Source organism: Sarcophilus harrisii, chromosome 6 (genome assembly GCF_902635505.1).
Source record: "Sarcophilus harrisii chromosome 6, mSarHar1.11, whole genome shotgun sequence".
In the NCBI taxonomy this organism is placed as follows: Eukaryota; Metazoa; Chordata; class Mammalia; order Dasyuromorphia; family Dasyuridae; genus Sarcophilus; species Sarcophilus harrisii.
Window position 1 is genome coordinate 130,759,758 of NC_045431.1, and position 24,864 is coordinate 130,784,621.

Sequence of the window (24,864 nt, forward strand, 5' to 3'; positions counted from 1 at the left end):
TAACATTAATTTCTTAAGAAACCAATGTTTCTTAAATTCACTTATATTTTCCAATGTATCCATCTACTAAACCACAAAGCAATCACTTACTTTAAAAAAAGGACAAATATTATTGCAAACTCTTCAAAACCCATAATTCCCCACCTCTGCAAAAAAATCTCTCTTCTTTGGCTCTATTATTTAATTATAAGGAAATACTGGCATGAAACAAGATCAACTGAAGGAATAATCCTCCATTAGTGACACAATGTCTCCATGGCAACTACTTATAATTGAGATGTTGCAACAAGAGGCTACCATAGAAAATAATAAAGTAGCAGCAGAGGCTGAGATCAACAATAATAAAAAAAAAGTTACCTCTATGCAACCAATTGCAGGTAATTAATTATTCAAGTTTCAAGAACACCAGAAGAAAGTTTTTTAAAAGGGCCCATGACATTGAATGAAGGGCACAATGGGTACGATATAATGTCTGGACTAGCTTTCTGGAGGACCTCAGCATCAGCCAGAGGAGTGAAGGAGGCAGGAGACTCCTGAGGATGGTCAAAGATGGAGTCTGGAGACTTCTGTGTCTGGGACGCCCTTAAATACCTCAGGCCGATTACATCACTATAGCACACTGACTGTTAGGAGAGTCATTACATCACCATATCACATTAAGTATGTGTTTACAGAACCATCAACTATAAGCACCCTGCCGTCCTTGATTCAAGTACACTTTTTCAGAGTTCCAGCCCTCTACAGTATGAGAATGTCATGACATATTATTATACTCTGAGGAATGATAAATACGAATTCCAAGGCATTTGGGAAGACTTTGAAGTAATATAATCAGTTAATAAACATTTATTAAATACCTACTAGATGCCACAATCTGTGCTAAAAAGCAATGGAGATAAAAAGAAAGGTAAAAGTTAGACCCATTCACTGAAGGAATTCACATTCTAATGGGGGAGTCAACAGCATATAAACAACTATATGTGATAAAGCTATATATAGGATACATTTCAAATAATCAACAGAGAGAAGGCATTAGAATAAAGGAAAGACTTCCAGTAGAAAGTGAAGTTTTATCTGAGAAGTGAAAAAAGCCAGGAAAGCCTAAAAGTAGAAATGAGGAGCCACTCAAAGGGTCAAGAGATCAGTGGGTTCCAGAGAGGGGAGTGTAAGGCATAAGAAGCATGTTAAGGAAAGAAATAAAGAAAGTTAGGAAGGGTCTTGAATGCCAAATAAGGATAATTCATTTTTTCCTGAAAGTGAGGGGAAACCTATGGAGTTTATTGTGTAGGGATTTGACAGGTACTTTAGAAAGATATGTCTGAGAAACTTGTGGCAGGAGCACTAGTCCGCAAATATGAGGTAGAATCCTTCCTGTGCCCCAATCCAATAACCGTTTCTATATGTTAAGTAACCTTTTCTGCATGCAAAAGTGCCAACAAAATCATATGTTAATATAGTTCAAAATGGAAGGATACCTACATATCAATCAATTGTGAAATACTTATTAATAAAGGAATTAATGCTTTAGAATTTTGGAATCTGACCAACAAGAAGAGATAGGAGTTTGTTTTTCTTTTGTTTTAGAGCAGAAGACTGTAATTGAATACACAGAGTAACAAAGTGATGCTAAGATAACCATAGAAACCAATTCTAAAGCAAGGAGGAAATGCCCAAATCTGGGCACAAAAAGAAGTCACAACATAACTTGGAAAGAGATGAGGCAATCTAACAAAAGAGACAGAAAAAGAAAGGGGGAAGAAAGAAAGAGGGGTTGGGTAGGGAAAGAAATTTACTAAGTGAAGGTGAGATAGAAGAACTGAGAACAACCTTGATGGGAAACTCAGGTGGTCTTTTAGACAGTCTCAGTATCTCAAGACACATTCTTTATTTTTCTCTCCTCTCCAGAGATCTTAAAAGTAGTGTAGCCCAAAAAGCAAACTGCTCATTCATTTATGACTCTGCATTATATAGGTTTGAGTCTGTGAAGCAATTTTCATATAAAATAAAATAGAAAAACTTTGTAACTTGTGATAAATATCTAATCTGGTTTTTCAGGTAAATTGAATAGTAAGCAAATCTCTATTATACTTTTTTACATAATATTCTTTTACAATTATGCTCTCCCAAAGCTATTTCATATTACTACTTCTGGTACCTTTTTACCATTTCACAGGGAGAATTTAAGCAGTGAAGCAACAATGAAAAATAACAGAAGAACAAACACTGGCAATGAAACTGAGAAACTTGGGTTCAAAATTCCACCTCTGATATACTTGTATGTTCCTGGGCAACTCAGTTAGCTTTCCTGAGTCTTGCAAAATGATGAGGTTAGACCATCTCTAGATGTATGTTAATAAATCTAATGTAATGAGCTGGTAGCATAGCACTCAGCTTTTTGCTTCCTCCAAAGCTTATCTGTTCCAAATAGATAATTATGTAATATCTATCAGTAGATTTATCAATCAATGTCAGTTCTTTTTTTTTTCTTTGTGAGCTCCTATTATGATGGCGATACCCAACTGATTTAGAAGGAAATCAGATTACATCCCAACAAAAGAAGCAGAGCAAATAGGAATGACCCAGTAACTATGTACAGTAGAAATAAAATTGAGCAATGCATGAATCAGATGACAATTTCAGTATAGGAAAAGTCCTCAGAAGACATCTAGTCCAGCCTGTCCATGATTCAAGAAGCCCTTTAATTACACTATTAAAAAGGAGTCATTCAAAATCCACTTGCAAACTTCCAATTAGGCAGAACTCACTAACTCCAGAGGGAACACACATTTTTGGACATTTCTAATTGTTAGAAAGCTTTTCCTGACATTGAATTAAAATATCTCTGCAGTGTTCACCCATTGATCTGGGATCCTGGCTCAGGCTCCATTTACTAGCTGTCCGACCTCAGATAAGACACTTTACCTTCTTTGAGCCTGTTTGTGCATTTGTAAAATGAAGATAAAAATATTTGCTCTACCTACTTCTTATGGTGGCCAAATGGATCAAACATGATTAGACTTAAAGCTGGGAAAGGAAAGTACAAGTCTACTAGTTCAACCTGCCTTGTTTTACATCTGAGGGTATTATGCCACAGTTGTCTTTTATTGTTCTGACTCAGTTTCCCTAATTATCCTCAGTCCTGCCTTGGTTTCCCTAAGTGTTCTGCCTCAGTTTATAAATGTTCTGCTCAACCACCCCTCCTTCCTAATCAGATAAGGAAAAAGACCTTCTATTTTAGGCATCATCAGAATGTAGGGTGCCTCTCCCCATTCTGTAATCCCCAAGTCTGAGCCATGTGTATATATGTCATTGAGAACTCACATTGTTTGCTGGATTTTTAGAAACGATAGTCTCATTCAGCCCTGGGACCAAACCATGGATCCATTTGATCCCAGTAAATCTCTCCCTTTCAAATAAATTATTAAATACTCTCTAATCTCTATCTTGCCTTGCTTTCCCCGGCATTACATTTTGGAGGTCCCACCAAGATGTTAGAAAATGAGGGCAGGATTAGAGAATAGAGACATTAGGGTCTCTGCCTTGAGCTTCAGGGTAGCTGGGGATCTGGGTTCTTTGCTTTGAGAGGCTGGCCCTTTGGATTTTTTCCAGAGCCTCCGGGGAAAGAAAGCAGTTTCTAGCCACAACTGTCCCTGAAGTCCGATGGTAGACACTCCATTTCGGCCACGGGAGAGTAAGTCTGGATGTCTTATGACCTGTTCTGTTCTGTCTGTGCTGCTAACACCTGGATTCTCAGAATAATGAAATGCTGACGGGCATAAATTCTGAGAGTAGTGTTCGGTGGATGCAATGGACACTACCCGAGTGTCTCCTAAGACACATCTGGTTCTGTGTGCCAGTTGGCATAATTCTATCTAAGGCAGAGAAATGCACCAAATGTTTGCTTAAAAAGGCTCCATTTGGATTCTGGGAGGGGAGAGACTCTGGAGCTGACAATTTCCCTCAGGGCTATTCTAACATTTCCAGATAGCCCCTGATCTCTGCGTTAAAAGTTTTGACTGAGCAATCTATGTGACTTGTTTGTCTATCCTGTTGATTGGGAGCTCTGCTAAATTAAGAAATTTGGGAATTGGTTATTTCGATATTGCAACTGTTCTTAGTATAAAATTTGCTTGTGATTTTAAACTGGCACTCGAGTATTTTAAAATTTAGGCATGGCTTGGGTTGAGCTAGCCTAGATAAGGTCTCTGGAGAACAAAAAGAGTTTATGCTAATTGTTTTGAACTCTGGCTGGAGAAAACATTTGATTAGAAATTTTAGGATGATTCTGAAATTGTGGGAAATAATTTTACTACTGCCTTTGCATGCCAGATTTATTCCGAGTATTCTTTGGGGCAGTTTTTAAATTGTGGGAAATAATTTTGCTGTAGATTTAGTTATCTTTGAATGTAAGATCTTAAGAACTTGTTGGAGTGAAGTTCTGTTAACTTACCTGAAAGGGGTCACGTGCCTCTAATTACGTAAAGAAGGGTCTGACTTTTTTAAAGGCTCCAACTCTGGCCAAATTTGGAGTTTAGGAAAAGTCCATTGGGAATAAATGGGACACATGGAATCTTTCCCTCCACTACTTTCTGCTACTTTAAAGATTGGGTGGGATAGGGATCTTTTGTCTTCAAAGGTCAAAATTAAACTCGTCCTCACTGCTCTCTGCTACTTCAGCTACAGAGGATCTCATTAAGCCTGGGGTGCAGTTTAGCTCACCTTCCCTCCCCCCTGCCTCTTTGGAGGTGGAGTGGGGGGAAAGGCGGCCATGTGGAATCTCCGCCCCCCCCCCCCCAAATCCCTTACTAAGTGTGTTCCAGCCTCTTTCTGCAGAGGTTTGGCTTTGGCAAAATATTTCAAGAGATAGGCCCACTTTTAATTAATGGACTGATCTATAATTTGGTAGGGCTATTTCTAAAAGTTTAAAGGATATTTTAAAGAATTTTTCAGATTCTTTTATGTAGAATTGGGTATTCTGTATAAGTTTAATTGATTGTATCCTGAGGTTATGCCCAACATTTTAAGGGCTTCTGAAAATAATAATTTTTCCTTCTCCCTTTGAAAATGTTTCAGTTAAATGTGAAAGATAACTTGTGAACTTATTGAAACAAATTTATTACTGTTATCAATATGAGGTTATGGTATTTCTGAAAGTTTAAGAGTTTTAAGAACTTCTTGGATTCTTTTATAAGGTATTAGGATATTCTGTATAGGATATTCTAAGTTTTAATTGATTGTATTGGGTCATCCTGAGGTCATTTAAAGAGCCTCTGAAAATAATTTTTTTTGTCCTTTTGAAAATATTTCTGTTATGGATAATATGTAATTTGAAATATTGGTCTATGTATTGGGTATTTTAAAGCAAAAGGATTTGTATGTATAACGTTCACTTATGAAACTGTCTACTTAGATATGGAAGAAGTGAACTTACAAAGAAATTCTTAATGTTATAAATATAAGGTTATAGTAAATACCTGTCTGTTTAGGATTTATTTGAAACTTTGATTATGGGTTTGTCATAATTTCTTGGGCTTGTAGTTAATATTATTTGGGAGTTTTAAAGCTCCATTGGGACAATTATCTGGAGTAAACTGGGTTAAAATGGCTTATTTATCCTGTATGAGCTTAGGGATCAGTTTTGATAATTTATTGTTACAGTTGTATCCCTGCATTTTTTTCCTCCTGTAACTAACAATGGTCAATAAGAAACTGTTAATGCAATTCAATTATGTTGTACCTTGCTATTTCCAACCTAGTTATATATTATACCTTGCTGTTTCCAACCTGGTTATATGTAATCATTATATCCTAAATACTTGGGCAAATTTAGTCTAATCATCTGTTACTGGATATTGTATCTGGATATTCATTATTTTTTTTAAAGTTTCTAAATTAATGAAAGGACAAAAGCCTAACTGCCATTTTATCAATCTGTTCTAACCTTCATTTGTTAGATTTGTATTTTTAGATTTTGGTCAATTTACAGGTATTGACTTGCTTCTGAGACATGGATCAGTCCATCTGAAGCTTTGGTAGCAGGCAGCAGGGCCACGCCCATCCCCTCCCTGGACTGAGCATCTCGGACCATCCTCAGCATGAAGCAGTTTTTGAGAGATCATTGCTCCTGATGTAATTTGGACTGATATAGGCGAGTGGGAAAGTGGTTGAATTAATTTTAAAATTTTAACTGTATTACTGTGTTAAAGATTTGTTAAAACTGTGTAACTATTGCTGTATGTTTGAGAGATTTTTTTTTCTCTCAACTTACTGTACTAGTCTGTTATATATAAGAATTTTGATTCACTCTTGGGATTTATATGTGGAATGGTCATTTGATAATTCTTTTCCGTGAGAAAAAAAGGGAGGAAGAATGGCGAGTGCCTCTCCCCATTCTGTAATCCCAATTTATCAGATATCCCCCATGGCTCCCCTCATCCTATCAGAACCAGGATTGTCAGACTCCCATTCCCGCTCTCAACATTCTGACTCTGCCCCTGCCTCACTCTACCCCGAGTCTGAGCCACAGTGTATATGTATGTATGTATGTGTGTGTATATATATATATATATATATATATATATATATATATATATATCATTGAGAACTCACATTGTTTGCTGGATTCTTGGAGATGATAGTCTCATTCAGTCCTGGGACCAAACCATGGATCCATTTGGTCCCAATAAATCTCTTCCTTTTAAATAAATTATTAAATACTCTCTAATCTCTACCTTGCCCCAGTTTCTCCAGCATTACAAGGGAACTGAGCCAGAGAGAGATTAACATATATGAAAGCACTCTAAGTTTTGTCAAGCACTATCCTAAATTATTATAATACTGTTTTAAAGAAGTAATGAGGTGTAAAATATTAAAGGAGGTCACTATGCCTGTACACACTGAGAAGCATTGTAGTGAGGTAGAACAAATGGTAGGCTTGAAAAAGAAAGCTGGTTTCAAATCCCAATATTGACCCTAAATATGTAACACCCTCTCTCTATGCCTTAGCTTTCTCACCTGTAAAATAGGGTTGATATGCCAATATCTTATACCTCATGGGATGGGCAACTGTGAAACTACATGAGAAGATACTTTGCAAACCTTACCACTTAATTTATAAAGGCTAAATGGGAAATTCTCTCTTTATGGCATGAATATGAGACCTTAACTGTCAGATGACCCACTGGGAACCCAAAGTAATTCTTTTGAGCCTTAAATCCAGATGTCACTTCCAAGGCTGCATACAAATGGAATCATAAACCTAATTCTAATTTTGCATTCTTCCTGGCTACATTTTTATTCCTACTGAAATGGAATCTTTCTTTCAGCTGCACCCTTCTCCCCCTTTTCAAGTCTAACTACTGAACCTGAGTCCCATATAATTTTATTTTGAAAATGAGAAGTTTTAGAGCACATGAAGAGCAACATGGCACAGAAACCCAAAAAACCATTTATCCCCTCTCTGACATTTGATGAAAGCTGTACTATACAGTCTTGATGATGTGACAGATTCAAAAAAGGTTTAACCTTTATTAGGAAAGCTCAGTTGGTTGTTTCTGACTGACTCTTTGTGAGGAATAGGAATAGGGAGGAAGGTACCAACATCTAGAACCTTTGCAGCTTCAGAAACTGAATTTTTTTCATTTTATTAAGGGATAGTTAACCATGAGGAAATGAAATACACTAATGAAGCTCCAAAGAATGAATTACAAACCAGAATGCTAATTTTTTCATTTGCAGGAAGGAAAATTTGTCTACCTATGACCAGAATATTTATGTTCTCTATCCAGGGCATCTGGGAAATTAAGTCATACTCAGAAATTTTCTTTGTAAGTAGAAGGAATTAGATAGGCTTGTGGGATGGCTGTATCTCATACAAAGATTTCTGAGGTTTTATTTCTTTGAAAGCAGGGAATGTTTTTTGATATTTTTTTTGATCCTTAGAGCTTAGTACAGAACCTGGCATATAGTAGCTGGTTAATAAATGTTTACTGATTGATTGACATCATGGAGAAAGACAAAATTCAACTTCTCACCCAAGCTTAACACTACCAACTGAGTTAATGGGTAAATTAAGTTACAAAAGAATATTTCCATGTTCCTAAAATAGCAAAAAGTGACTTTCAGTCTGGAAAGAAAAATGCTCTCAAAAAAAAAAATGTCCAAAGTTTATGTGAAAACATCTTCCCCCTCCCCCCTAGACTCACAAAAATTTCTGGATATTACAAATCTCAAAGCCAGAAATTATCTATCTAAGACAGTGCTAGATATGTTTTAACTTGAAAGTTTCCAAATTAAGAAGCTCTGGATACAAGTTCTTTGTTGGGACTAGGTTAGATCTTGGGCCAGTCACTTCTTAGCATTATCCCTCCCACTCCTTCATCAGCAAATTGGTCCAGCCTAAATGATCTTTTTGCCATTCTTTGGCATATTAGAATTCCTGATTTTCTCATATGACTCCTATTTAATTTCCCTAACTTCTAGAGCCTCTTGGTCAGAAAATTACTATGCATTTATTCTGAATGTACTTTGTGCAGGGACTATTTTCATCTTTAAAACAGTTTTTAATCTTTTTTGGCTTTTTGAGGAAGTCATATCAAGTCCCTTTTCACAATAATGTTTGCCAATCTCTATAACTTAAGGAAAGTTACAGTTCAAGTAGAGATTTGTGAAAATAAAAGTGTAATTTTTCCCCTCACTGAGGTGCATAAGCCCTTTGAAATATATCAAGATCCCAGGTTAATCATTATGGAAAATGCTATCCACTTCCAAAGAAAGAACTGAATGCAGATCAAAGCACACTATTTCCACTTTTTTGTTCATTTTTTCTTTCTTGAAATTTTTCCCTTTTGTTCTAATGATTCTTTCACAACAGGACTAAAGCAGAAATGTTTAATATTATTGTACAAGTATAACCTATAGCAGATTGTTTGCTGTCTCAGGGAGGAAAAAGAAAAAATTTGAAACTCAAAATCTTTTAAGAATGAATGTTGAACTGGAAACTGAATGTGGACTACTTGCATTTTTGTTTTTCTTCCCAGATTATTTTTACCTTCTGAATCCGATTTTTTTTGTGCAACAAGAAAACTATACAGATCTGTACACATATATTGTACTTAAGATATACTTTAACATGTTTAACTGCCTGCCATCTAGGGGAGGGGGTGGAGGGAGAGAAGGGAAAAGTTGAAACAGAAATGAGTACAAGGGACAATGTTGAAAAAATTACCCATGCATATGCTCTGTCAATAAAAGGCTATTTTTTTTTTTAAAGTGAATGTTGAAAACTATTTTTACATGTAATTGGAAAAAAAATACTATAAGCAGAGGGGGAAAATATCCCAGGTTAAGAACTCTTGCTTTAGAAAGGAAACTACTTGAAGTTAGGGACTCTTGGTTTTGCATCCTTATTCTCTAAACACAGGATCTGGCAAGTAACAAATGCTTATTGCTCATTCTTATGAAAATGTTGGGAGTTTCATGAACATATCTTATATCCAAATAACAGATGTCCCAAAAGACTTAGTGCAATTTTAAGTTAATAAAGCTTATATTTGGGAATACACTGTACACTGGCATTTGTGAGTATATATATATATTTTTTTTCTCTCTCTCCCTCTCTCTCTCTCTCTCTCTCTCTCTCTCTCTCTCTCTCTCTCTCTCTCTGTATATATATATATATATTTTCTCTCTCCAGTCTCTTCATTTGGTCAATTTTACATGTGAACTGTGAGACAGGAATATAGTTATTAACAGCTACTTAATGTGCTCATAACTGATCACAGGATTAAAAATTTTTCTCAAAGTTTTACTTGAAGATATTTTTTGTAACTCTTTTAAAGAGATTTTAGGAAACAAAGAAACTTCAAGTGTACCATATATTCTCCTTAAGCAACAACAAGAGCATCCTATAAGTGTAAGGAGGAATAAAGATATCTTTAAATAGCCCCCATATAAAAGAAGGTTGGCCAGCCTTTTCCCTAGAATCAGAAAGAGTAAATAACTAACAGACTACAAAATTCAGATTGATGTTTCCAAAGATTTCCTCAACTGGAATCAATTTCTTTCTCTTTAATTTTTTTTTTTTTAGAAATCCAATGCCAAATGAAAATGTATTCAAAATAAAAGTGTTTCAATCTTTCGCAATGGGATTGTTAATTTTTAATGTTTGTTCTAGTACTTCTTCTCTTATAGTTAGTTGGCTACATAATAATTTTATGTTAAGTGTATAAATGTGTTTTAAAAATGTATATGTATGTGCACATATTTTTATTTTTTATTTAAAATATGTACAATAAACATTTATAAAATTTATAGGTATTAAGTTACACATTGATATATAGACCATACATACATGGCTACAGTGAAAAAAAGATGATTTAAAGCCAAATATAAATGCCGTGCCTATTTGACGCTTATAACTTCCATTAAACTTAAATCAAATGACTTGCTTATTCTTTCTCTCAACAAAAACAGGAATAAAAATGGATGCTTTTTTTAAAAAGTCACAATAAATCAATATTTTTGCTGAAGAAATTATAGTATCTGTATACTGCACTATAGAGATAAAATAATGCCTTCTATAATTATTAAAGTTTGTGAGCAACTCCTCAATCAGTAATGCCTGAGATAGTTAAAAACAATTCTCTCAGCAAATGCAAATCACAGAAGACAGTGGGCATTTGTGTTACATAACCCTTCTCAGTTCCTGAAGTCCCCCAGCATTTTCTGAGACAGTAGTGCCCATGGTACAATATTTCTCCCAGAAGGCTAATCTGTAGAGACAGCAGCATTTCTGTTATATTGACTCAGTATCTACTGGGACTTCAGCAGATCCTATGTTAGAACTTTTTAAAGGCAAAAGGTATGACAGCTGAGTGCCCAATTATGTATGTAGGTGTGTATGATACCCCCAAACCAGCTGAAAACTAGCTTTATACTGCCCATCCACACAACCCCCCATGTTCCAAATAGGTAACAATTGTAACCATTAAAGATTTTAAAAAAAGAAAAACAGTGATATCTACTCTTTGCTAAGATAAACAATTTTTTTTTTTAGTTAAGAATGTAGATTATGTGTAATTTTACACAACTAGATCAAAAACAACAAACTATTCCTGGTCCTGGCCCAAGCTTCCTTTTTTCCATTTTCTACTATACTTTTATGAATTAATGCAGGAAAAAAAAGTCATCATCATCATCATTCCATGAATCTAGTGAGCAGAGAATGCAACAGTGTTAAGATTCTGGGATGAGAAGAGGCAAAAAATCTCACCTATTTGGTCTCAATTATAATCCTGTAATCAGTTATTGGGAATAGCCATTTCTTTGTTATATATTCATTGTGCAGGAAGAAGTCCAAGGTCAACCTACTTTGGCCTGTCTTCTCAAGTTCCTAATGATCTAAAAATACTTTCTTTTAGATTTCCCTCTTACATCCAAAATTCAAATCAAAATTCTATTTCCTCTTATTTGGCCTAGATATTATACATGGTAACACCACAATCTCCTAAAATTCAAAAGAATTTTGTCCCAAAGAAAGTAGAAAAACACATGATGGTCACCAGAAGGTTGTAAGACATTTCTGAAGTTAACCTATGCATAAGAAATGATGCCAAGTCTATTAAGAAAATGTATGACCAGAAAATGATTATACAAGACCAATAAAAGTGAAAGATAAGAAACAGATGAACTTCTTGAGTGCTACATTAGTGCTCGTGAAATATAAGCAAGGCTTCTAGTAAATTTGGTAGATTCTGAATTCAAGTGCATTTGTTTTGAGAAGTCAATATATAAAATTTTCTTTCTGGCTTTCTTGGCTAGTTTTAAGCCTGCACGGGATTATACAAACGTTGTCACTGACACAAGATGTGTCCAAGATGAGCAAAGCCTCTAAAAAGGATCTTTCAAAACTGCACAGAATAGGAAAGCTTGGATAAGTTATGATTTTCATCAAAGGGGATCCTTTAAAGCACAAATGATATTTTGATTATCTAAAATAATCCAAGGCAGGAGATGAACAACACTAGAGGTTTAAACATTTACATTTTAAATTAGCGGAGAAAGAAATTCAAAAGAATCCCAAATTGGTAAAATGTTTCAAGTACACAAGCAAGACCTCAGGACCTCTTTTTAATCTCCATTTCTTATCACATTTTATGACTCAAGAATAAGGCTGTTTTTCCCCCATAAATAAGGTACCCTCCCCTCACTTTTATTTGAGCTCTCTGAAATCTGGTCTACTAATTTGAAACAATGCTCAAAAAGTTATCAAACTGTGCATACTCTCTGATCCAGTAGTGTTTCTACTGGGATTATATCCCAAAGAGATTATAAAGGAGGGAAAGGGACCACATGTGCAAAAATGTTTGTGGCAATCCTGTTTTATAGTGGCAAGGAACTGGAAACTGAGTGGATGCTCGTCAATTGGAGAATGGCTGAATAAATTTTGGTATATGAATGTTATGGAATATTATTGTTCTATAAGAAATAATCAGCAGAATGATTTCAGAGAGGCCTGGAGAGATTTACATGAACTAAGTGAAATGAGCAGAACCAGCACGGCATTATACACGGCAACAAGAAGACTATATGATGATCAATTTTGACGGATGTGGCTCTCTTCAACAGTGAGATGATTCAAACCAAATCCAATTGTTCAGTGACCAAGAGAGCCATCCAAACCCAAAGAGAGGACCATGGGAGCCGAGTGTGGACCACAACATAGCATTCTTACTCTGTTGTTTGCTTACACTGTTTTCTTTCCTAGTTTTTTTTTTTTTTACTTCTTGATTTGATTTTTCTTATGCAACAATATAACTGTATAAATATGTATACATATATTGGATATAACATATTTAACATGTATTGGACTACCTGCCATCTAGGGGAAGGGGTAAGAGGAAGAAGGGGACAATTTGGAACAGAAGACTTTGCAAGGGTCAATATTGAAAAATTACCCACACATATTTTGTAAATAAAAAGCTTTGATTTAAAAAAAAAAAGAAATATGCTCTACGAATAATATAAATACAGAATTATATCCAGTGTTCCCATTTGGGGTAATCATGTGTTCTTTATGTACAACTCTTTGATCCCATGCAATGATCCCAGCAAGCCTGAAAATTGAAGCTATATTTATCCTTTTTGTATTTAAATTTCAATTTTCTTTCTCACAGTTACTCAAAGCCTTTCACGAAAGGCCAACTCGCCCTTAATGTACAGCAAGGTAATGAATTCCTTCAGTAAGCAAACAAACATTGCACAATTCTGGGCTGGTAAGTGCACTAATATCTATGGAAGAGCTAGCATTCTGGAATGGAACCAATCTTTTGTGACTTCTCTTAAAAACTCCCACTATTTCTGAAAGGGAACCAGCATCTTTTGTGGTCTCTCTTGAAAACTCCTACTGTTATCTGCTGTAGCAAACAACCTATTCACTGCTAACCATTGGCAACTGCTCATTTGCCCAGGTATGAGTCATGAGTAATGAGTCCCAGGCTAATTACTGACAAATTGAAACCAACAGAGGTCCTCCTCCTAATGTATTATTCCTTGTGATCAAAATTTTTATTGGATCTCCATGATCTTTTGAATAAACACCAATCCTCTAAGTCCAGTATTCAAGGCTCTCCATAATTTGACATTACCTCTATTTTTAGCCTCATCTTCCACTATTTCCATCTGTAGCCATCCCCAGAATAGAAACATCACTGGATTGGGAGTCAGAGAATCCATGTTCTCCTGGTCCACTTTCAGCAATTTACTTTCTCTCTCTAAATCTCAGTTTAATAAGAGCATTCTACTAGATCAGTGGTTCTCAACTGTGATCTAGAGATCCCCTTTCAAGGCTAAGGTTGAAAGGAGATTGAAGCAATTGTCACAATAATACTAAAGTCAATATTTATAGCTATAACCCACATAAACAAAAGCTCTGGAGAGGGATCCTCAATAAATTTTACATGTATAAAGGAGCCCTAACACAACACATTTGAAAACTGATGGACCAGATCTCTAACCTTCATTTCTATGCTATGATCCCATAATCATGCCAAAGTATTCATCATTCTTCAAACACATCATCCTATGTTCCCAACTTCCAATCTCCATAGTTTTGTTCATTCTGTTCCTTCCCCCTGAAATGCCTTTCTTTCCTTATCTCCCTTAACCCACAATCCAGTTCTTTCCTATCTTTCACAAAGACTTCATTAATTCCCTTAGTCAAAAGGAATACTTCTCTCCTATGAACTTTCATCGAACTTTGGACTTCTCACACTCCAATCCAAATGGTTATCCATCTCTATTTTCACTTTCATACTAGACTGTAAGTTTGTTAACAAATGACAAAGAAAATATCTTATTCATTTTTGTATCCTTTAGTATACCTAGCATAGTGTCTTCATTATAGTATATGCTCAAAATATATTCATTAGATGAAAGGTAAAAAATGATTTTTGTGTTTCAATTTTTAAACCTATGACCTTGTATTTTCTTTTTTACTGTATTCTATTTATCATAAACTTTCTTTTAAACAGATTACTGTAAACTGTTTAAAAGTTTCCTGGTAATGATTCAAAACACAAATTAGTATTATTTTCTATATTGTCCCTATATGTAATTGTTGTCCGATTCCCTAAAATGAGAGACAATAAGTTCCTTGAAGACAGGGATTATCTTTGTATCCTTAATGTTTAGCCACAAAGCCTGGAACTGAATTTGAATCAGGTCAATGGAAGACTATTTATTAGAATTGAGCATTTCTAGAGCTTGTGTTCCAGTTTTTGACAAATGACAAAAATTACAAACAATAAGTTTTCACTGGATAATTTCCTTATACAATCGAGTCAGATTTCTACTCTTAAAAACTGCACTTTAGAAAAGAAAATGAAATGATGAAAAAAATCACTACCTTTACCCTTAAACATTGATCAAAATTGCACATGGTGGTGAGATAAGAGACAAGGATGGAGGCCAGACTTGTGATTTGATTAGTGTAGAGGAACTGCCAGATGAGAAGACTTCCTTTACCAATACAAGTGACTATCTTTTCTGCTACTATGAGCCTAGGATAGTGGTATCAAACTCAAATGGAAAGACATAAATCCATACATTAGGATCCCTGTAAGCTATATATTGACTTAGTGATATATTTTGCTAAGTTTTAATTTATTTTATTATTATATTAATTAAAATAAATAAACATAATCTATTATACTATTAATTTTATTTATTATATTATCACATTTTATTTTTGTAAGTAGTATTTTATTTTTTTCCCAGGTGCTTGTCAAGAAAACTTTTAGCACTCAATTTTACAAGATTTTGAGTTCTAAAATTTTCTCCCTCCTCTTCCCTCCCATCTTCCAAAGATGGAAGGCAGCTTGATACTATTTATATATGTGCTATCACATAAAATATATTTCCATATTAGTCACAGTTGTGAAAGAAACAGATCAAAAGGAAAAAATCCATAAGAAAAAAATAAGTTAAAAAAATGCTTTAATCTGCATTCAGAGTCTATCAATTCTTTATCTGGTTATGGACAGCATTTTCCTTCCTGAGTCCTTTGCACTTGTCTGGGTTGTGTCGCTAAGAAGAGTTGAACCAATCATAGATGATCATCACACAATGTACAATGTTTTTCTGATTCTGTTCATTTCATTTTGCATCAGCTCATAACAAGTCTTTCCAGGTTTTTCTGAAATCTGTTAAACATTTTGTTTTCGACAATAGTATTCCACTACATTCACATGCCACAATTTGTTTAGCCTTTCCCCAACTTAGGAGCATTCCCTCAATTTTCAATGTTTTGCAATCACTAAAAAGGCTGCTATCAATATTTTTATACATGTAGGTTTATTTACCTTCTTTGTGATCTCTTCGAGATACAGATGTAATAGTGGTATTTCTGGGTCAAGGAATATATACACAATTTGGCTGCCCTTTGGGCATAGTTTCAAATTGCTCTCTAGAAGGGTTAGATCAGTTCACAATTCCACCAACGATGCACCAACATCCTTTCCAATATTTATTACTTTCTTCTTTTTTTGTCATTATTGACCAATCAATTACATTTTAAATTAGTTCCACCAAGGAAGGGGAAGAGAGGGAAAGTGCTAGGTTTAGAGTTAGGATTTGGTTTCAAGTTCACCTTTCATTTAATAGCCTTTGGGCCTCAGTTTCTTCACCTCTAAAATGAAGGATGAGACTAAATGACCTCTAAAGTATCTTCCAGCTCCAATACCAATTATGTTCGCCTTATCTTCCCCCATTAAACTAAAACTTGGGTTTTGTTTAGGTTTTCCACAAGCTTTTCACTAAAAGTCTGAACTTCTAAATTGTAGTTGTGGTGTAAGTAAATGTTAGATGATTGTTGAAAAAATACAAAACAAACAAACAAACAAAAAACCCCTCCCTTTAAAGTACTGGATATGTGCTAGAGTAAGATATTGTTAACGCATTAACACTTCAATATCACTACAGTGGGGGGGAAAAAAACCCCAGTATCAGCAACTAAGGGAATAGGAATAGGAATACTTTTAGCACTGCATATTAGAAAAAAATGCCTGTGGAAGTGGGAGTTGAAGAGCACCATTTATATACATTTCTTTTACCACTCACTTTAAACATTTGAGGAAACATCTAGAGATATAGAATATATCTCTAGATATCCCTCACAGGGATTCTTACATGTTCAGTTCCATCAACAGTTGTAATAGGAAAAGAGAAACCTGGGTTTACGGGAACAACACAGAGTTTTAGAAAAGAAACAATTCCTCACCTGATCTGAACTTTTTAAAGGTGCAATAATGACCTCTTATAATTATTTTCAAGTCCCACTATAAAAGGCAGCCTCTGCAGCAAGAAATGGGATTGAATCATTGAACTACACGGAAAAAAAAAAAATCACAGGATACGGATACAGCTAACAGGTGCAATACAATAGTTGGATTATTTTAAGCAGTTAACTGCGGCTTCTCAAAAGCCTATTATTTCCTAATAGCCCTTGAGGGACACAGAGAACTCCTATGGAAACTGGCACAAGTCCATAGCTACATTCCCTAAAACTTGAAGGTAAAAAGGCAATTATTCCCTTTATCTAACAGACATCCGACTCGAGAATGCCGAAGCCTGAGGTTTTGGGGCTGGCATTTCTAGAGCTGTGCTATTAGTCTATACCCAGTGCCTCTCAAAAAGATGGGAGAAGGAAAGAAAAGAAAGGGAAAGGAAGAAAAAAGGGAGAGGAAGAAGAGGGAAACAGTCAAGGTACTTCCTTTCAAAATCTAATTTCTGCCAGTAACCTCTCACTTGGCCTTGGGAAAGCTGTGGCTTTTTTCAGTAAAATGGGAATAAACATTCTCACAATTTTCCTAAAATGATTCCGAATGAATGAACTGTAATCCATTCTATAATTCATAACATGATAAAAAATAAAAAGCCCAGGACCCTCCCCATCTTCCATGAAAAATAGGAATGCCAAGGGCAGGGGAGAATATTCATCGACTCGTCATCAGCTCTTGCCTTCCGTTTTCGCCTTCCTCAGAAGGCAAACTTCAGCTGATACTTTCCCCCCTCCTCCGGCTACCTCCCACCAGCCTCTCCTCGCGCCTCTTCTTACCCTCTATTAACCGTAGCCCCACTGGATCCCGGCTGAAGGCACTTGCTTCTCGGAGAAGCAGCCACGAAGGGGAGCTCGAAGTGCAGCAGCTGTAGCAGCTGCAGCAGCCGCAGTCGCCCAGACAGAGCCTCTTGTTTCCACCTCCGGGCGCTTTGCAGCTGCTCCCTCAGCACCCAGACACCAACACTCCCCCGGATCTCGGCGACCGCAGACGCAAGGGGCAAGAGAAGCCGCTAGAAAGTTTCTTCCCGCGCCTCCCTCCCCCAGTCGCCCCAAGCCCCTAGGGTCTACCCTAGGTGCTGGGCGTTTCGGCCCCGCGACCGTGACCGTGACCGGGGCTAGAGGTACCGGGGCCAGCCTGCCCTCAGCCGCTGGCGGCGGGAGACGCGCCCTTCTCCCGTCCGTGGCACCTGGGTAATGCGGCAGCCGCACGCGCGCGGGCGGGCAGGCTGAGGGCGGCTCCGGAGCAGGAGGAACGAGAGAGAGAAAGCTCGGCTGGGTTGGGCTGGGCTGGGCTGGGGCTGCTCCTGGAGGATTCCCTAGCAGCTGCTCCGGTCTTGTCCTCCCTTCCGAGCCAGCCCCCAGCGCCTTTGCTCTCCTCTCTAAACGTCGCCTGCCCAGCGCCCCGAGCTGTGCGCCCGGCGCCCCGCTGCTGATGCCCGAGCCCTGCGCTCCGCCGCGCCTGACATCATTCATTCGCCTGCTCTCCCCCGCCCGCTCCGTTTCCAAACCCTGACTCACCCGCTGCTGCCGCTGAAGCTGCGGCCGCTGTGTCTATTCCGGCTCTGGGCTGAGCCTGAAAAACCGGTGAGACTTCTCAAGAAGTGCCCACCTGACCCGCCCCTTCTTCCCCGCGCTCGGGTGCCGCCGAGAAGGTGGGGTTTGGCCTTTTTCTGGGTCAGTGTCCCGGGGACCGCGCAGCTGCAGGGACCGGCCCCGGGAAAGTTCTACCAGCGCCGCTCCTGGCGAAGTTCTTCGGGTGGGGCCTGGGAGGGAACCCCCGGCCCGCGCCCTGATCCGCCCTGCGTTCTCCCCTGTCTCAGGCCTGCCTCAGGAAATGACAGCGGAGGGAGTGTTCACACACACTTGGGCACCACAAGGCAGGGGCAGACGTGTTTATTTAAAGGGTGTTCCCTTTGCCGAGATCTGGAGGGTTGAGCTGGCGTGGAGAGCCTGGAAACGCTTTTAGCCCATGCACAGAGGGCCGGTGGGACTGTCACGGTCGCCTCTATTTATGACTAATCCATCTTTGCAATTCCCTGGAGGTGCGTCAGCCGTTCCCAGGCGTGAATTTGCTGTTCCATCTCACAACTCTGGGAAGTACCCTCTTGTCTTAATGAGGATCAGGTATTATTATTCTTTTTATGACTAATAACTGTATCACTAGTCCTTGAACTTGAGTTGTTGCTTGTTTAGGAAGAGAAACCAGTAACCAAAATAAACAATCAAAAACAAACAGTATTAGGTTGATCCCTTTTGCTGAAGGGAAGGAGGCTCCAAAGCTTTTTCCGTTGCAAAGTGGGTGGGTATGGATGGGTGTGGCTTTGGGTGTGTATATGGCCCACCAGCTTGCGTTTTCCATGAGCTCAGCAGTAACACTGGTTGTGGAAATTGTATTACTCTTCAAAATAAATAAATAAATAAATAAAGGTAAACAGGCTTTAAAAATTTTTTCTAGACATTGTTTTGCAGCTTCCAAGATTTCTATTAGAATGAAAAGTTAGATAAGGTAGCAAGCAAAAGCTAACTTGTCTAGGAGTTCCAAAAAATAATTTTCACTTTAAATGGACCTGAAAAACTATGTTTACACAATGGTGTTCTTAACCTGTAGTTCTATATTTGATATGTATACTTAATAAATTAATTAATAAAAGTATTAATAATTAATAAAAACAATAATTTATTGACAAGTGGCATTAGCCTGCTTATTTATGTTGATTCATAATGTCCAGAAGTAATTCTTACTCATAGCAGAAAATTGGCAGAATTCGAAAATTCAGTCCTTCTCTGTACCTCCCACCCCACACACAAAAAAAAAAACAACTCAACAACATATTTTATCTGTGTGAGCTTTCCCTATTAACCCACTTGCTTAATTCTATGAAACAAACACAAAAGAATGTGCAACAAACATTTGAAATTCATTGGTCAGGCCCCCATTACACAAATGTCCTTTTCAAAGAGTAGCTAATATTCAGGGTGATTAAAAACAACAAGGCATTTTGCCCAGAAGGCAATAGTAAGTAAGCTCACTTGCTAAGTGGTGGTCAGTTAATGGGACAAGCTAAATGCATTTACCCATGAACTCAGACCAGGTTCATAGATATGTTTCTTTCCAATTAGTAACAAATGGGATCATAGCTCTAGAGCTGGAGAAAAGGATCTCACCTAGTCTAGAGTACTCATTTTATAAATAATGAAAGTGAGACCCAGGGAGGTAAAATAGGCCAAGGTCACAACAACAGAACCCAATTCTTCTGTACCACATTAAACCTATTAATGCATACTATATTTAATGGTCTGTGCTTTGGAGGTGGGGGCGGAGGAGAAGCAAAGATAAATAAGATATGAACTAAGAGGTAGCTGTGGAATAGTTAAGTAGATAGCTGGCTCCAGAGACAGGAAGATGTGTCTTCAGATCCTCTGACTCATACTGGCTTTGTGTAACTTCAGGCAAGTCACTAAATCTCTTATCTGCCTCAGTTTCCTCAACTGTAAAATGAGGATTATAATAGCACTTCCCAAGGTGGTTGTCAGGATTAAATGACATATTTATGTTTATATCTTGTTGAGCAGGGTGTCTAGCACATAGTAATTGCTTAATAAATGCTTGTTTTTTTAGCAGTTCTCTAATAATATAATAATAATTAGCTGATGATCCATTTATATAGATCTTTATGGCTTGCAAAGCACTGTTTATTAATGTGCTATGTATAATATTGTACATTATAATGGGTTGTCTATAATCATGTGTTACATACATTGTTATCTATAATACACATGTGATATCTATAATAGTATATTTTATATAATATATTATGTTACCTGTGCATTTATTGCTTTCCTCACAACTGTGAAAGTAGGTGCTATTTTATCCTCATTTTTTACAGTTGAGAAAACTGAAACTGAGAAAGGTTAAGTGACTTAGTCATGTAGTTCACAAATGTCAATGACAAGAGATTTGAACTCAGGTTTTCCTGACTCTACATCCAGCATTCTATCCATAACTACATATTACCACCAATGAAAGATGACTGCATATATCATAAGTTGCAGAGAAGGTGCCAATATGTTTTGTTAAAGAAAGTTTTTGTCACTGGGAGTCTGCTATACCAAATTAAGAGGTCCAGATCAAAAACAAAACAAAACAAAACCCATCCCTGAGTAGGAAGTAGACATTAATAAATACAAATCTAAATACAAGTGCATAAGGGAAGGATAAAATGCTAGAGCATTAGATGAAGAAGAAATCACTCCTACACCAAAATATAGGAATACCTTCCAAAAGATATGTTCCTCAACCATATACAAGGCATCTTTCAATGACTTTTTGCTTTTTTCAGGGCCTCGGCTGAGTACAATCGAAGGAGATTTCACAGAAAAGCTGATTTGACTGAAGCCTTGAAAGCTAACCTCCTTTGTGATCTTAGGTAACCACTTCATCATTCTGGCTCTTTGTTTCCTTATTCACATAATAGGAGTCTTGGGCTAGACAGTTCCTTTCCCCACCTGTAACATTCAAAGATTCTATGGGTAAGATATCAAGATCTTTCTGTTGGAAGAGAGATGAAAGAAACAGTAAGCAAAGGCACAGAGACTTGGAAAGAGTGGGACATCTTTAGGAGACTTAGAAGGAGTCTAGCATCTTTAGGAGACAATTGGCAATACATATTATCTGGCATGTGTGTATATGGTATCCAGACTAGCATGAGGTAAGGCTAAGATGGCCAGACAGGCCCATCCTGCTCTGCTTTTTCACTGAAATTACAAAACTGTGAAACAGCTAGGTATGGCAATAGAAAGAGTGATGGATTTGGAAGCAAGAAGATCTGAAATCAAATCCAGCTTCAGACATTTACTAGCTATGTGATCCTGGGCAAGTCACTTTACTTCTGCCTCAGTTTTCTCATCTGCAAAATGGAGATAATAGTGTCACCTACATCACAGTATTATTGTAAGGATTATCTGAGATATTTGTTATAAAGTGTTTTGTAAATCTTAAAGCACTATATAAATGCCAACTTGATATCCTTAGTTTCCTTCAAGACTAAGTTCAAGTACTTCCTTTTGCGTGATGCCTTTCCTGGTCCACTCACCCCAATTACTTTCTTCCAGTCTTGTATATGCTTTATATGTTTCATATAGCACACTTAAATATGTAACTGTTATTTCCCCAAGAGGATATAATATATTTTAGAACAGGGAGTGTTTGTTTTTACTTTGTTTCCCCCAAATTTGGCACACAGTAAATTTTAATTTAATATAATTAAGCATTTAATAATCAAGCATTTTAAATTAAATAAAGCATTTAATTATGCTTACTTACTTGATTGATTAATCCAAGAACACTGCTTTCCCTTACCACCAGAAAAGAGATGCTTCTAAGGATTTTGCAAGTTTTCAATATGTAGCTACATAATATTATAATGAATTATAAAATTGTCCTTTGTATTCAAAAGATGCTGTTGATGATATTTCTATCAGTGTGCATGAATGGGGCTGAAAAGTTCAAAGCATGACCAGCAGCCCTTTCTACACTGTTGTGTATTGTATAGACAATAAGAGCTTAGCACAATACTCAGAAAGAGCCTCTTGTCTATAAGGGAGGGAATTTTGTTGGATAGTTCTGTCCTTGATTCCTCATCTTAGATTTGCTGTCTCAGCATTGTGCCTCAGTTTCCCCAACATAAGTCAGGTTAAAGTTTATAACTAAAGCACTTGGCCTTGAAAATTTCATTCTAAAATAGTTATATAACATACAAATTATAGAATTTTAGAGCTAAAAGGGACAATGGAGATAATCTAGTTGACTTTCCTTATTTTGTAAGCAAGGAACTAAAATTTATTAAGTGCTTACTATCGACAATTATGGTGTTACAACCCTAGTGCTAGGCTTGGGGCTCAGATTTGGCCTCAGACACTTTCTATCTATGTGACTCTGAGCAATTAACTTTATCTTGTTTGCCTCAGTTTCCTCATCTGTAAAATGAGCTGGAAAAGGAAATAGAAAACCACTCTGGTATATATGCCAAGAAAACCCCAAATGATGTCACCAGGAATTGGACATGACTGAAACAACTCAATAACAACAGGGTGCCCAGCACTGAATTAAGTGTCAAAAAAAATTCTCAGCTCTCTCAGTCCAGTGGAAAGGGCAGCATGCCAACAACTATATACAAGAAAGATATATGCAAGATAAATTGTAGATAACAGAAAGAAGCATTAGGAAACAGGCTTCAAGAGAATTAACTTGTCTAAATCAGATAGATGGTAACAATGCTAGGATTAGGGGAACCTAGGTCTTTTAATTTGTATAAGGGAAAACATGATGTGAGGTCATAAATTTATTCTTCTGATGAAGTACTGTGATTTTTGCTTTTTTGTTTTTATCCAAGACCTGTGATTTCATGGATATAGAGGATGGGCATGGGGTGCATCATACAAAGTGTGTCACACTGTCTTTTAGGCTTTTTAAATTTTAACCTTGATATAAAAACAGACAGCAAGATGGTAGATTGAGTACTTAGATCAACAAACAAAAATGATCTGAATTAAAATTCATCCTGAGACACTTCCTATCTGTGTAACCCCTGGGCAAGTTATTTAATCTCTGCCTCAGTTCTATAAAGTGGGGATAATAATGGCACCTATTTCCCATGGTTGTTATGCGTGTAATATGAAATAATATTTTAATGTGCTTTGCAAATTTTAAGATTGCCAAAAAAGACTATTTTATGGAGAACTTAGACAGGACAAGTACTCATGTTGTGGTCAGAAAAAGCCATACAAGGACACTTTCAAGGTCTCTCTTAAAAACTTTAGAATTGCATGGGGAGAGACATTGGAACAAGACCACCCAGCATGGTGTACCCTCATCAGAGAAGGTGCTGTGTTGTATTGAAGTACTCAAGAGAAATGGAAAATGAACAGTTAGAGAATTCACCCCAAATGTTCATATTGGACTATTTGTGCCTGATCTTTGGCAGAGCATTTTGGGCTCATATTGGTCTGATCAGCCACAGTCAGATACACTGTAACTTGACTCTAATATAATGATGTCATTTTGGTCCTCTTCAAGTACGAAGGACAACAACCAACCAAGCTGCTATTTAAATACAAGCTATTTGTTGTCTTGGGAAAGGGAGGGGAGGGGATTAAGGGAAGGAAAAAAGTTTGGAACACAAAATCTCAAAATGAATGTTGAAAACTATCTTTACATATATTTGGAAAAATAAAATACTATTGAGAAAAAAATAGATACTAGCTATTATTATGCCATGATTTTTTTCTGTAGTATACCAGGACAGTGAACTACCAGTAAATGAAATTCCTTATAAAAAGAATGATGCCATGTGTCATAAGGCAAGACTTCTTAAACTTTTTCCACTTGCAATCCCTTTTGAAAGAACCCCATGACCCCAGATATATAGGAATACAAAATAAGTATACAAATCAAACATCGAGTGTTAAAAAAAAATGTTAATTTCACAACCCTTACATTCAATTATGAGATCCCATATGAAGTTGTGACCATAATTTAAGAATCTAGGTAGTAAGGCACCAGTTCTGCCTAGTTCCTTTTTTTCTTTTTGGTGAGGCAATTGGGGCTAAGTGACTTGCCCAGGATCACACAGCTAGAGACCGAATTTGAACATAGGTCCTCCTGACTCTAGGGCTGGTATGCTAACTACTGTGCCATTTAGCTATCACCCTGTTTATTTGTTTGTTTTTGTTTTTGTTTTGTTTTGTTTTTAATGTACACAGACATGTACATGAATGCTTTCCACCCATGATTCCCTTCCTCTTTTGTTTCATTTTCTATGTATATGGTCATACAGCCCAAAATGGACCCTTCACATAACACAAGAGCATATGCAAATATGCTGTTGTTCCTGTGAGATTCCATCACTTTAATCTGAACCAGAAAGCTTATGACTAGTTTAAATTTACTTTTGTGAAAAGAGGATATCATTTGTAAATAGAGGTAGTGTGTTATAATGAAAGAACAAAAAATGCTAGACTTGGGAATT

The 24,864-nt window shown here is 36.9% G+C and overlaps 1 protein-coding gene across 2 annotated transcripts in view; it reads right to left on the bottom strand.

Moving 5' to 3' along the window:
* Nucleotides 1-18,413, bottom strand: part of SGMS2 (sphingomyelin synthase 2) — a 106,350-nt gene extending 87,937 nt beyond the window's left edge. Inside the window, exon 1 of one of the 2 annotated variants that reach the window (XM_031942777.1) lies at nt 18,356-18,413. The gene's annotated coding sequence lies outside the window, so the exon portion shown is untranslated. Of the gene's footprint in view, nt 1-17,614; nt 17,695-18,355 lie in introns of those variants that run through there. The other variant, XM_031942778.1, reaches the window with a different exon arrangement.
* Between the last annotated feature and the right edge of the window lie 6,451 nt (nt 18,414-24,864).